Here is a 13,149-nt window from a genome sequence, read left to right as displayed (position 1 = left end):
TGTTTTCAAAGGAATTAAAATATAACGGTGCAGTTAACATCAAATCATAATGATAATTTGTTAGTTAAAGGCTATTTCAGTCTATAAAACTTTGATTACTTGGAATTTAGCTGCGGTTTTATGAGTTTTCCCATATGATTGCCCACAAATTTTTATGTTGACTAAATTGTAAATTGTTTAAACTGTTCAAACAAATTACTTAGCAATTAAACCTTCAGCAAAATTGTAATTCATTTTAAATTTAGCACAGAGGTTTGATGCTCTTTATTGAGGAAAATAACTGAACAAAATAGTGAAATATGTAAATTCTGAATCCTGCGTGAACAGTCCCCCATAGGACAAAACATTCCCAACACTGTGGGTATAGGAAAGCCTTCCAGTAATGTGAATTAATTTTGCAGTAAAGGGTAGCTTGAGGAAATTCCTGCTGCTGAATATCATCCAGATTTTATGATTTCCAAATTTTTTCCCCATAGGGTGTTTCGTGTCTAATTTTTAATGCCTAAAGTCTTAATATTTAAACATAAAAACAATCTACTAGATACATAATTCTTCTGTATACCTGAGTATGCCAGTAAAATAACCGCAGGTTGAAGGAATGCAACAGCTACAGGAAAAGGACAGATGAAATGAAATAATTTTTTCATTGGTACTTATTAGGAATTTTGAGGATTTTGTTTCTGGTTTTTTTTTTGATCAACTCATTTCTAGAAATTTTACTAGTCCAGCATACAAGTGAGAGAAAATGCATCTCTGTGGGGTTTTTTTTGTAGTTAGTTTATATATTTCTGTTTTTTTCCCCTAAGACTTCAATTTTTCTATAAATGATATGTCTGAAACTTGTGCTTTTAAAAAGACTCCTTCTATCTTCGTTATGCTTATGTAGTTGTGTAGATTTCTCCATATAGAATGACGTTTAGCTTCACTATCTCTAGAGCTGCAAGACAAATAAAAGTGTAAACACAGAGCAGATGCATGATTTTACATAAGAAAACCTTACTCCCACTTATAATATTTGAACTGCTTGGGTTTGTACACCTGTGGCTCACTGGCAGTACACTTCACAAAATGAATTCTTGGTTTTGTACCATTAATATAATACATGGCTCATTGCAGACAAATGAGAGAGAATTTCTGGAATTTCAGGTCCGTGGCCTTATTTTTGTTGATCGCCATCACTCTGTGTGGTGCTGTACACTCAGAGTACTCCCACCAAGGTCAAGACAGAGACACCAAAAGCCTAATCTTCCTGTTGGCTTTCCGCAAATTTCCATACAAGTTCGCCACCAACAAACTATCGTTGTCTAAGAGGTGTGTGAAGGTGACATACTGCTGCAAATGGCCATCTCAGAACCTCATGCAGAAAATGGCTACTGTTTGTGATGAAAGCAATAAAATTACAGAATCACAGAATGTGATTCAGTAATTGCTGAGCTTCTGACATGTTAAGCTAGTTTCTTTCCAGCTGTTAATTGAAAAAGGAAAATAGCTCTTCTGATTGTAAAGTCGCTGTTACCCATTAATGACTACATTTGACTTCATCACTCATGGGCAAACTCATGTAAGGGAATAATATTTTACTTCTACAGTAAGGGAATCCCGTATTCCTCAAATTTTAAGCACCTTGCAAATAGGCAGATGTTAATACTAAAAGTATGATGCTGAACCAGTTTCTTAGACCACTGAAATTTCATCTTGTTTACTTATTTTTTGACATTTTTGCTTCGCAGTTTCCTGAGTCCTTAGTGGCATAGTCAAGAGACAGCATGAGGGCAGAATACATAGAGGTACTAGCACAAATAGATTGGTTTATTAATTATTTTACTTTATGGTATATGCATAGCAAGTGCGTACGCACAGACTTAGCTAAATACACATTTATACCTATCTAAGTGAAAGAAAAGCATTAAAGTATTTGCTATCGTCTTGAATCTCTAAAATGTCTGATAGTTCGTATTTCATAAAGTCACACATCTGAGAAGTTGGCTTTTGCAAAACAAGCTCTCTGATTATCTGATATCCTCCGGAAGGTTAGGAGAGTTGTTTCCTATATTACTTAGGAAAAAATTTCTTTTTACAATTGAAAATGTCAGCATCAATTTAAAGTAACACTAAGCATGTGCTTGCTTTCTGAATATTATCCTCCTCCACCTCCCCTCCAACCACCCTGCTGAGGATCTGAGTGTGACAGTTTGATTAGATCATCAATCCTTACTGTTAACAGCACTTTTCCTGAACACCTGGGTTGCTAGGTCACATCTGAGTTTAGCTACCGTTGTTTTAGTGACCTAATGTGTATTCACCATAGCAATTTACATTTGGTCCTCAAATTAAAAGTTACCTTAGAACAACAGTTTGCTTTAAAATGACCTTTGTTCTCATGTGAAAGTTATGCTATATGATGTGATACAAAAATCTGTTTCATCATTTATAGTTTTTATTTGAGGCATGGTTACCTACTTTGATAGAGCTCTCACGTAAGTGCTTAACCGCTGCCTCAAAACCAAAGCTTAATTATGAATAAGCTCCTACTTAATTCTCTGTCAGTGCAGAAGAATTCTACTTAGATCTGTATTTCTCAATTTTGATTAAATTGTGTTATTCTATACTAAGTTAAATAATCAAATTTGTCATATACTTATAACATTGTTATACTTTTTCTTTCCTAAAATCGACTTTTGACTTGTCAATACAGTCCAAATCCTATTTTTCCCATTTATAGGAAAAACACCGGCAGAGGTAAATACCTAGCAATAATTTCAATGCAAATTGTTGAGCAGCAAACTGCAACATAAGCATACTGTTAAACGTAGTCTTTACCAGATTTTTCTGATGCTACAATAATCCTTTGTTTTTGCTCTGAACCTTCCTTTGCTGTGATGAGGAATATAGGAGATACATGAAGTTATCATCAGAGCAAAATTCATGAAATAAAAACCAATACATTAAAAATCAATCTAGACTTTTTGTTCCATTTTTGAGGGATTGAGTAAAAGTTGAAATAAAAATGGGCCAAAGAAATACAATAAGGTGAAAAAACTTTTAGTAGTATATATAAAGTAAAAATAGTAATTAATGGAAAAGTTTTGCATAATGTCAGATGAGTGAAATGGTTATTTTCATACATATCCTTACCTCTAATGTAAAGGATGTACTTCTTCATGTAACCTGCGTTACAGTCATGTTAGGGAAATAAGCATGATGTCCAGTTGACATACATCTATGGAACTAGATACCAAATGATTATTTCGAAGTAGCTTATCAGGCATGAAAAACAGATCTGAAGGCAAAGTCTAGAATTTAAAAATAAAAATCTTTTCTTAAATTTTAGTTTTATAATAGCGGGGTTTCTTTCCCCCTCCTATTGCAAATACAGATTGAAATTAAGATTGTAAATATACATTTTGGGCCTGATCCGGTGTCCAATTAAATCAGTAGAAAGTATTATTTGAATCTGGATCATCAGTGAAGCATAATTTTGTTTGTTAAGCAAAACTCTAATTAGATAATATATTTTAAAAATAATTTTGTGTATATGCTACTGTTCTTCAAGAATAAGTTTACTGTGTCCTCTGAAATATGTGAAGTGCCTACTTCCGCTTAATCCACATTCAAAACGTATGTCATAGTGGCTTCTGAGAATTCATAGTAAGAATAAAATAAAAAATATGGCTAACTCTATGCAGGACTAAAAATTCTGCAGTACACACTGTACATTATTTTTAATGCTAATTCACAGCACATGGCAAAAAAGTATAAAGGACCTGGTGTACGTAATCAGAATATAGAAAATGCTGCTCAGTTGCCCACCAGAGTGACGTAATATAGAGTCGACAGTATGTTTACAGAAAAAGTTATCATAAAACAGGTAACACGAGAGCAATTCATTCAAACAGTGATCCTTTATCAGTGATGATATGAAAATAGAAAATACTAGACCTTGATGAAAGCATACTTGATAAAGTCGTTGAAATTTTTTGAAAGAAAAACCAATTTATAGGATCTGAATAATGTGATATTCCTTTATATATGTGTTTGTTTATATATTATAGTATGATCGTTATGAAACAGTATCAGTTATAGCCGTCTGAATCCATGCATTCAGAAGTTTATGAAAGCTGAAACTTTTGGGGGACATTTTTCACATGCTTCATGTCTGTTCACAAGTAATTTTTATTTTTTTAATTTGAGAAAGTTTATTCAGCCATTTTTTTGAGTTTGAAGTGAAGTACAATAAGATGTTTTTCCTGTTTTATTTGTTTTTTTTCTTCTTTGCTTGCTTGTTTTTTTCCAGACCAGAGGCTAAAATTGCTGAAGTTTGAAATTTGACCATAATCATCCCTGACTATTGATGGTCACCCTTTTTGTGTGTGTGTGTTGCTTTGAATTACCAGATTATCAGTATATTTCCATTTGTTTATGGAGACTTTGAAGGTGAAGAATATTCTTTGGTTTACAGTTGTTCTTTTACACATGATTATGTTGATGTGAACTCTGTTCCTGTTGAAACAAATAGGAATTTTACCTTTAATGTCAAAGTATGCAAGTTTTCATTTACTGTGTAAAGGTAGGTAAGTGCACTGTTAGGTAAAAAAGTATAATAACCACTTGTTGACTAAGAGAACATATGCATTAGCTAGGAAAGCAGGACAGATCTATAGACTAACTCCTAGTATATCGTGGTGCTTTTTACTGTTCAAAAGCCTGCATCTCTGTCAGACTGACCTGGGGAGAGACAAACAGAAATTTAATCTATATACTTATTGTACTGTATCTTTACTGAAAAAATGTATTTATTCATAGCGATATATCTAATGCAAGTTATCTTATCTGTAATAACCAAGTGAAGACAAGGCATTGGTAGTTTTCATGAAGATGAAGCTAGGTGCAGTCAGCACTTGTATCTCTTCCCGTGAGTTGGCATCACTGGAATGCAAGGAAGTGAAAACCACCTTTTCTTCATTGCTATTTACAATTGATTGCAGGAAATGTCTCACTCATGCTAGGTATATCAGATAAAACAACACCTTTCTGCCCATGTGAATAAGGGGCAAACAAAAGAGAGAAATCCACTTGTGTGAAGAATAAAATGCATTTAGAAGTATGTGTAGTGTTGGCCAATGTATTGCAAACTAATGTAAAGCTAGAATGCTTTCTATGTTCCTCTGGTTTCTAAAGAAGTATTCCTTCCCTCAGCCAGACTTCAGCGTTCTTCAGGTTTCCCTCGTGGCAGACAAGCTGTTCTGGGAGTACATATAGAAAAGGAGCCTGGATTCTGCTGCAGTTGTGCTTTTGTCTCCAATGGTAGCCATCTGAGTGGGCTGGGCAGTATCATAACCTTTTTGTGTTTGATTTTCTTTCCACCTACGAAGTGAGTGTAGTAAAACTTACTTCAGAGGGGCTGATGAGAGCTTGTGAAGCATTAAAAATAAAACTGTAATGATTTTTTCCTTTTGTTGGGATGATGTGGTAAAACTGTTACAGCTGTCACAGTTGCTGTCATGGCAAGGAGTGGGAAAACAGGGGAGTTGTCTTAGCAGCAGAGCCTGACTAGGGCAGATGAGTGCAAGCCTCAGCTAGGATGGGAATGCAAGATGAGATGGTGAATACTACACCTGCTGAGGGAAGCTGGTGACAGGAAAAGTTAGGAAGCTATTTCTGTCTAAATCTCAGAACTTTTCAGCCTTTCAGGAGTCGCATTTTAAGTGTGTCATCTCCCTTAAAGGAAGAGTTTTGGGCTCAAAGTTGCTGAAATTAGGGGACTCAAAAGATGGAGAAAGTCTCTTTGAACATCAGTGTGACATGATCCAAGATTAAAAACAAATTATTTATAATGCTGAGCTGCCTTAATAAAGTGAACTTGCTATTACGTGCTACCTATCTTGGTGTGCAGCAGTGTTGAGTGAATGGGAATTTGCAACAGGAACTCATGAGCTACCTCTTGGAGAAAACCATCCAATTAAAACAGTTGGTCATCACATTGAAAGAAAGAAATTTGGTGGGTTTTTGAAATGCTAATCTGAAGGACAGAAATTCTGGGGGAGAGAAAGTGAAGATCATACAGCTTTCTCCAAATAGGACTTCTGATCAAGCCAGAGACAGAAGCTCTTATGGGTGTAACAGAAGTGTTAAGATCTGGAGAGACTCACTGAACAATTGCCAGGGAAGGGAATTCCTTGCAAAGGATGCAGAGGCTTCCTTTATTCCTTCATTTCTCAGTAACTGAGCCAAAACCGGAGATGTATAGGGAGTCAATCCAGTAGACTCTCAGTTTTATATCCAGGTTAGGTTCAACTCTGCTCTGACTGCAGTTCTTTTCATTTGTGTACCACATAATTTCAATGAATGGTCCTGGTTCAGTTCTGCTTTGAGTGAAAGCTTTTTGTGAAGGCTCAGCTGTGGCAGAGTTCAGACTAAGGACTCATATACAATCCTGACTGGCTATCAAAGTTGTTTTTTTCTGTTTGGGCTTCACTTAATTCTCTAGTTTAGCTGTTGAGAAGTGTAAATCTGATGCAAGTGATTTTTTTATTTCATTCTGTTTTGCTCTGTTTTTAATTAGTATTGTTGTCTGTGACTAATTTTACACAGGCAGTTTTAACAAGTGCTGTAACCTCTGTGGTATACATCTTTTTTTTTTGCTTTTTTAATGTGCATGAGCAGGCTGCTCTAGGCAAACACAGAAAGGAGAAGCCAATGGACTGAGCAAGAGACTAAAGTTGGTATTGATGTGTGTCAGAGGAGAATGATGTATGTCCCAAGAGCGTGGGATTTAAAAGAAGAACATGGGGCATTGTTCACAAGGGACAAAGCCATGCAAATGGCTCGTTTTTTTCGTCCTTGTTCCTGTAATATTCTGACCCTCTGTGAAAGAAGCTCTAAGGGAGCATAATGAGCCTTGAATTGTAGCAAAGATACTACATTTTACAGTAGAATCCTTTGAGGATGAATTCCAGTGTAGTAACAAATCAGCATTATTTAAGGCATATTAAAGATATTTTGATCAGAATATAACTTACATATTGCAAAAGTTCATTTTTATAGGCAATAGATCTAAAATGTTTTTATTTTTTACTTTTAAGTTAGATGTCTCTGATTTATGACATACCTGTGTGTATATCTACATCTTGTCTCCAGTTTAGGGTATTTAGTCACCAAAAGGAATTTGTCACTTTTTGTACAAACTTTAGATTCCCGATTACACATACGGAACATTTTTAGATTTAAGGGTCTGAAAGGGTATAATATAGTGCGTGAAGATTTTTTACCTCTTTGGGTCCCCTTTTCCTTTCGAAACCTTGTCTTTTCCAGGTCTAACCTGTCGTTATATTAGTCTCTGTAAGAGTTGTCAGGGTTATCCATCAAACCAAGTCAGAGCAAAGCATTCACAAATACAAAAACACTATTCTTTAAGTCTATAGGTTTACTAGGAACGTTTTAGAAGAAGCACGAAATAGACAGCAGAGGGGGCCAGGCTCTCTGCATCACCAACCCAGTTGCTGTCAATTTGTTACAGTGATTTTGTTCTGTAGACAGAGGTTCTCTGGTTAGTCCATTTAGCTATTATAGTATTTTTCTGTTCCTGCATTTAGTGGGAAAAACAATGGACATTCAGGGAACTTTTCTGAGTAGCTTTTGTGATTCCTCTTTCTCATACACCTAAAAAAAAACCCCACCACAAAATGCATAATCATTAATTTTCCCATGACTTCTTTTTTCCTGTAACATTAATGTGATCATGGCTTGAGAATGGGAAAAAAACCACCAACTTCTGTAAATGTACGGTCCTTATGATGCTGAATCACCAGACCACTTTCTGCATAGCTAGAAAACCTGATTCATTGCCTCATAAACTGTTTTTCTTACAAAATAATAAATTATATGTAAATTTAAAAAATGAGATCATTTTAGTCAAGAGCATTTTGGTGCACATCTTTTTTCAGGTACTATATTAGTTCCAGAGATAACTGATTTGTCAAAAAATACATGTAAAATTCTCGTACTCTCTGTTTTTCTGTTTGATATCAATGGTGATATCTTTCTGTGCCTCGATGTGCCAGTTAGCACACAGTTCTTAGCTGTTCTACCTTTGTTAGGTCAGTATTGACTATTACTGCCTTTGCAGACCAATATCTTATTTTCATGAGAAAGCACAGCCCATTAAAGACCTCCTAGTGGTAGACAGCTTGAGTATTTCTATTCAAATACGATGCAGTTGCTGTGGCTGAAAGGTGCTTTAATTTTGGGGGTTTATTTGAAAAATACTGCAAGGAATGTTCTTTTCAGCTGAAAAATTATGTTACCTCTTAACATGGTCCCTTGACTTGGTTATATAGGATTTGGAAGGACTTTAGCCTTGCATCAAGTATAGCCCCACAGGTGAACCTGTCCATTTCCCAAAAAATTATTAAAATTAATTGTACCTGGACTTCCAGGAATGGGCTCATTGTTACTAAATATTCAGCAAATGACTGATACTTTAGGATGTAATGGTAGTTTTGCTATTTATTTTATTTGCTTTTTTTGTACTTAACTTTAATGTCGTATTCTTGCTTTTTTTTAAATGAAAATAGAGCAAATGCAGCAAAATGACACATGCTACTTTTTTAAGGTGATATAAAAGGTCATTTAGTTCCTCTTCCAGGAGACAGACATTCTTCAGCTAGAAGCTGAATTCTGCAGTTTGAAGTTAGTAAAAGGAAATGATAGTGCATACATTTTTCATTAAATATACCCACTATATCGTACAAGTGTTGTAAAAAACAGGTCTGGAGCCGAAATGGCAATAATGATGTACTGCAGCAGTCCCTGGATTAACGCAGTGAAGATATGACCCCTTAGAAACTGCCTGCTGTGCACACTTGCTATAGTGGCCTTGTTTTCGTCAGTGTGCTTTGACAAAGCGTAGGAATATGGACTGCCCTTCTAATGAGGCATGTACATTACCAAAAAAAGGGAGGGAGACAGGCAACGAAAGACTGCTTATTCACTTGTATAGAAGGATCAGGGTTGGGAATGGTTGTTGTGGCTTTTGCAAGAGTCACAAGAGAAGGTCAGTCTTCTAGATATTACTGTACCTTGCATCACTGTATCTCCTCAGGTATAAGGAAGATAAGGGGGGAGGGTTAGAGAGGTTTCTTCCACTTTGTATTAATTATGTTTTTCCAGTTTATAGAACATTAATGTGATCTAATTCTTGTTCAACTAATATAGCGTTGATTTTCTATTTTGAAGGTTCTTTTTAATCTTTTGCCTTTAAAAAAAATGGGTAGAAAAATAGCAAAGTTATCTTCTATAAAAATACCAGAAGAGTGCAGGTCATCATGCAAATGTAGGAAAATGGCAGAATCACCATTACCTTTATATGATGCACTTCAGTATGGTCTCTCAGCTGATACAATGAAGGATTGTTTCTTCTCTCTGTTAGCACTGAAACATTAAACAGAATGAACACTGAGTTTTGGTGCTTTGCTGCTAAACTTGTTGAACATACACTTGTACAGTGATGTATTGCAACGTCCTTGTGTCTGTGAATGGATTTTTGACAGAACCAGAAGTAGGATTCTGTATAAAACCTACTATATGTAGGGAGGTTGTGAACAGTTTCACAAATATTCTTCATTGGTATACTGCTGGTGAAAAAAAAAAAACAATAAAAATGCAATTCACATCAACCGCTGAAAATCTCTGATGCATTTTCTCTAACATAGACAGCAACTTCCAAAAATATTTATAAGTCTACTTTCTGATGAATGCTTGATATCATCCCTTAGGTTATGATCTCTTTGTTGGATTAGAGGCACTAGTTCTTGCATTAAATGATGTTGAGTTTTTTCATCCTAATGCTTTTTACATGTATCTCTTTTAGATGGTGCCGTCTATTATAATGCTCAGCCTCCTTACGTTTATCTTCCCTGTGAAACAGCTATTGGAGTTCACTGAACAAATTTCTAGATGATTTTCCTCCAACAGTTTTCAGGTTCTGAAAAATCCATTCATATCAAAATCAGATTCCCTTTGCTCTGTGAGTGCGTGCATGTATGTGTGTGGTATTTTTTATGTTGACCTGAAGATTTGTTTTACTACTGGACCCGTGTATCTGCTTAGGGGGTTGTATTCCCACTGTGCTGTTTACTCCCAGGTTGTCTGATCCATCAGCAATCTAATTCACAGATAGTATCATAATTCATGGTGTAATAGATCTTCCACACTGTTTTGTAGGGGAAACTTATTAAAGATAAAAATCTCATGTTGCAGTTGCCCTTTCAGCAGTTTAAGTTTTTGATTCTTGCTTTCCATCTTAAATGTATACTGATTATGCCTTGACACCTCTCCTGCTACACATTCATTTTTCTGTGGTCTTTCTGAGAGACTGACATGAAACTGGTTGCTTTTAGCTTTTGCCATTGCTTTCAAAGCATCTAATCTGGGCAGCAAGTTTTATTTCCTTTGGAGGTAAGCTTCTTTTACTGGTTGTTTCATCAAATCTTAAACTTTTTTGTGCAGAAAATTTACTATGAAAATTGGCTGATTAGGAACTCTACTGCCTCAGTGCTTAAACTTCAGTCCGCCATGGCCACTTGTCCCAGATATTCCAGTTCTGTTCTTTTATAGGTCTATTGCAGGTTATTTTGATTATCAAGACTTTATTTTGAAGATAGACAGAATTAGAATGTAGTTTAAAGGCAAATTCAAATTATTATTCATTCTGCCTTCTTCTGAATATACTTTTTTGACACAGAAGGATTTTGAATTTTTTCTATGTAGCAAATATGTTAACAGGAAGCTATTTAATATTTTGCTTATTTCTCTTCTATTGGTCTCTTCAGTTGATTAGAAGCTTTAAATGTAGACTTTGATGATAACTTTTTGCTAATCATGAATAAAGTATTTCTAGAAGTCATTTACTTTTTAAAGTCAGAGCAAGCATAAAATGGCTTAAATCCAGCGTGTTTTGCAGAATAACTGATTATGCTACAGAATCTAAGCAGAAGTTGAGATTTGCTAGGAAAATAAATACAGATTAAGGCATGAGTTTAGATGAAGAGAGTCTTGGCATGCCAAATCAAGTTTAACTTAGGTATTACAGACTGGCATCTGAGTAAACAGAAGTTTGGGCATAATAAATAAGCAGAAAAATTGCCAAGAAACACGTTCCATTCCTGATACCTCAGGATAATGATTATGGACGGCACTTGTGATAAACTGAACTTTGCAAAAAGTTTCAGAATAATTGTTTCTGCTGTTTTCTGAAATGAACAGCTATCATAGCATTTTAAAAGACAGGCCTGGAAGAAAATAATAGAGATCATCTAGTCCATTCTCCTAATCATAAATTATACACAAACATAAGTATTGTTCCCAAATACATGGCTACAGTCGAAGTGAACTAATAGTGTGTGCACACCAGATCGTAACCTTAATGAAGTTCACCAATTGAAGTGTGAATTTGGGCTGAGAAGTGAAACCTGAAGTAGGTCATCAGCAGTAAATAAGTAAGACTTTGCACTGCTGTTCTAAGCTATTCTGGATAGATGCTGTGTAACTTATTTGTGAAAGTATCTTTCAAGGTGGCGGTCCTTGTAGCTTCCATGGTGCTTATTCCATTGCATAACTGCACATGCTAAAAACATGATGTTTTGTAAAGTTTAGGAATTTCAAATTTATTGATACATATCACATAGCTTTAGACAGGGATTTGAATTTTGGCAGAGGAAACGTAGTTATCCTGGTGACTTCCTATCAGAATGACTTTGCTATCAATTTAAGAATTTATTCAAGTTATATGTCTCTATATATTTCAGTTTATATATTCACAATAGCAATTTGTTTGAAGAATAATGTTGCTGGCTTCAGAGATTCTGGATGGTATATTCCAGCCTCTATTTACCTTCTCTCTGTATAATTTAGGCTTATTGCTAAGGCAATGGTAATCAGACATTTCTCCCTGCGTCGTCCTGTCCTCAGGGTCCTTTGTTCACATTGCTTCTCTGAGAACTGCTTAGCTAGGATGCCACAGAGTTGACTTGCTGCATCAGGGATGGGAGGTGAATGTGCTCTGCACTGATTCTCGCTTCAGGAGAAAGTAGATATAGTCAGAGAAATGGAACATTGCGCCAGACTGTTTCTGCTGTGTCCTCTCCCCTCCTGTCCCTGATGGAGCCCTCCCTACCTCATCTCCCTGTGATGCACTAGCAGCATCACCCCAGAATTGTGCTATTCCCACCTGACTTGTGTGCTAGAACTTTGCTCCTTCCCCTTCTGCAGTCCCCCTAGAAGGCTGACGTAAGGAGATGCGAGGAGATACTCTGTGGAAGGAAGCAGAGGAGTGGAAATGGTAACAATATTTTGCTAAGTGTAAATTAGTAATTTACAATTAGTATTGAGTAAATCTGTGTAAAAGAACGGTTGTGTAGGCACCTTTGTCTTTGCTTGCCTTATTGTGCTGCGAGTTGATTAGAGGAGGAGGAGAAAATTTTTCAGAGGAACCATCCAAAAACTCTAGCTCAGATATGACCAAACTTTGAGCTAAATATTCAAATCCTTATATGACCAAGGGGCACAAGGCCCATGGCATACTTCTCAGGAGGCTCAAATTGCTGGACTGCAACATTTACAAGAGTTGCAATTGGGAGATCCGCAAAGTTCTGGCTATGCTATGGTGCACTGCTGGCATGAAGCTCACTCTCAGGGCAGTATTAGCGGTGTCAGCCTCCATAATCACATTGGCTTTGGTCCTTCCAGTTTGCATTAGCTGGAAGTCCCTGTGCCATCTCACACCTGACCAAGTTCCAGCATGAGAGCTGTGCTCGAATAGTTTGTGAGCTGCATGGGGCTGAGGAGCAACCAGCTGGCATTCCCTATGAGCTGGCCAGAAAGGCTATAGAAGTTAAGAAAGAGAGGTATGGACACTGAGAGGAGTTCCTTTGGTATGCATACCACCTTGCACCCTCATTCTGTCCTTCTTACAACTGTCCTTGAACAAAATGAATTAGCGTTATGTGGTATCATAGTGTTTCCTATGATCAATTGCATTATTTCTTTCCCCTTACTTTCTCTTCAGCATCAGCTTTAATGAGAGAGACACTCTAATTCTCTCTGGCCATACATAGTTGATCCCGCATTTTCTTTTGGCACCTCCAAGATAAG

General features: G+C 36.3%; 1 protein-coding gene across 4 annotated transcripts in view; it reads left to right on the top strand.

Annotated features, from left to right (window-relative positions):
* ZNF407 (zinc finger protein 407) overlaps positions 1-13,149 on the top strand; it is a 351,390-nt gene that overhangs the window by 153,931 nt on the left and 184,310 nt on the right. The window lies entirely within an intron of this gene.

Source organism: Nyctibius grandis, chromosome 3 (assembly GCF_013368605.1).
Source record: "Nyctibius grandis isolate bNycGra1 chromosome 3, bNycGra1.pri, whole genome shotgun sequence".
In the NCBI taxonomy this organism is placed as follows: Eukaryota; Metazoa; Chordata; class Aves; order Nyctibiiformes; family Nyctibiidae; genus Nyctibius; species Nyctibius grandis.
The sequence above is the reverse complement of the archived record's forward strand: the minus strand, read 5'-3'. Positions and strand labels throughout refer to the sequence as shown.